General features: G+C 39.4%; 1 protein-coding gene across 2 annotated transcripts in view; it reads right to left on the minus strand.

Annotated features, from left to right (window-relative positions):
* Positions 1-2,500, minus strand: part of LOC143281905 (uncharacterized) — a 255,605-nt gene that overhangs the window by 251,123 nt on the left and 1,982 nt on the right. The window lies entirely within an intron of this gene.

Raw genomic sequence — 2,500 nt, forward strand, 5'->3', positions numbered from 1 at the left:
GTTTTTGCTGCTGGAGAAATAAGGAAGCGTGGTGGTGACAGATCAGAACGTCTGTTCTGACAGGAATCTCCAAAATAGTGTCCTCGGGATATTTTGACATGAGACTAGTTGCGAACGATGCTACACACTTACTGAGCACTCTCAAAAGGGTGTGTTTGTGTGTGGCATAGGGTATGTGTGTTTAAATGTGTGTTTGTGCGTTCGCGGTCTGGTGTCTAACCCCCCAGAAAAAAACAAACCAAAAAAAAACCAATCTGGCTACAGTCTCTTCTGGAGGGAAAGTAGCCGGCTGCACCGAACTGGTTACCTGCCCACTCGTGCATCAAATGCAAAACCTACAACTCTGTTTTAGTATGTGGCGTGGGCCCTGGATATATGAATATTGCTGGAACCGTGGCATTTTAGAGTAATGATAACAATGATAATGATGATGATGATGATAACAGCAACAACAACAATAATAATAATAATAATAATAAATGATGATCAGCGATGATGATGATGATGATGATGATGATAACAATACTATTAATAATGATGATGGTGATGGTGAATAGTAGTAGTAGTAGTAGTAGTAGTATGATAATCATTAGTATTAATATCAGTATCATTATTATCATCATCATTATTATCATCAGTATCATCATTGTTATTATCACCATTATCATCATTAGTTATTGTTGTTTGCTGTTGCTGCTGCTGTCGTCATCAGCATCATACCATCAACAACAACATCAACAACAACAACAACAGTCATCACCATAATCATCATTTTCCATAAGCACGTCCATAGTGATCATAGTAAACGTGGTGATCACAATCATAATCATCATAACAGCCATGCTGATAATCGTTGACAATCATTGTGACAATATACACCCGAAAGTGGAGTATGGCTGCATACATGGCGTGGTAAAAACGGTCATACACGTAAAAGCCCACTCTTGTACATACGAGTGAACGTGAGAGTTGCAGCCCACGAACGAAGAAGAAGAAGTGTGACAATGAATATTTGTAAGGCTCTCTACCTGCCCTGCGAAGAGAGCCAACAATTCACGGCAATTAAGGAAAATGGGTACAGAAAATAGTTGTCTTTTTTTTTCGTTTTCTTTTTTCTTTTTCTTTTTTTTCTTTTTTTTTTCTTTTTTTTTTACAACAGGGCACTATGATAAAAGACAAAAGCAAGACAAATAGAATGTGTCACTGGGACACACACACACACAGAGAGAGAGAGAGAGAGAGAGAGAGTCACACACACACACACACACACACACACACACACACACACACACAGAGAGAGAGAGAGAGAGAGAGAGAGACAACACACACACACACACACATTTTCTTTCAGGGTTTACTTTCAAAATAAAAAAATAACGACTCATAAGCCATCCGTTTAAAATCTTCCAAAAGCGGACTTTTTCTCTCTCCTTTGAATCGTCATATGAATCAGTCCGCACACTTTATGAAGTTTAACGCCTCCTCTTGAAACTGACACCATTCAAACTTTCTGAGCAAACACTGGAGCATTCCTTAGTGTCTGCAGTGTTGTGTATTTGAATGAGAGACAGAGACAGAGAGACTCAGAACTTATATTTTTTTAAGTACTAAGGCCAACAACCTGTTTACATATGGCTGCACGTGTTGTACATACACATACACACATACACATACACACACAACACGCACGCACGCACACACACACACACAGAGGTGTAAGCACACACACACACACACACACACACAGATATATATATATATATATTTAAACCACACCTTGAGCAGAATGAACAACAACTCTTAGAAGGAATATACTGATCATAATTATAGCCAAACGAAAATACTGACTAGCTAAGAATGATTTTGAAAACATGTCTTTCATCTAAGACTGTTTGGAGAACTCTCTGTTCTTCTGTCTTGTAACGCATGGAACTGAAATAAACATTGCTACATCTCTTGCCACAATGCTGTGGTCATTTTAACTCACTCAGTACGGCCAGTCCTCTCTTCTCCTCTACACAGACCCCTCGGATGTCCAGTGGGTGTCTGAATGACCCAACATTTAGCTTCCGTCGTCAGAATTGTGGTATTCTTTGTCAACATTCACCTCTTCAGTATAAGAGCCTTCCGCTTGCAATAGTATTTTGATGGTAATTGGGGTGAAACGCTGTTAACGTCGTCTCTTTCGCCGTTCGTATGGAGAGGGTTAAAGCAAGTGGGGTAATATGGGAATTCTTAAAATTCTGTATTTGTTTGGATAAGTATTTCTTTCTCAGAGAACATCATACTGCCGACAAATTGCCAGTACACGATTTCGTCTTCGTTCCCTCAATAGGATTTACAGTTTTACAAGCTAACCTGAGACAGACAGACAGACAGAGAGAAAGAAGGAGAGAGAGAGAGAGAGAGAGAGAGAGAGAGAGATTTTATTCCACATCACTCTTTTGAGACGGCGTCCATGAAATTGCGAGTTTTTCATTGGTGTTGTCGTCGTTATCAT

This window comes from Babylonia areolata, chromosome 5 (assembly GCF_041734735.1).
Source record: "Babylonia areolata isolate BAREFJ2019XMU chromosome 5, ASM4173473v1, whole genome shotgun sequence".
NCBI lineage: Eukaryota > Metazoa > Mollusca > Gastropoda > Neogastropoda > Buccinidae > Babylonia > Babylonia areolata.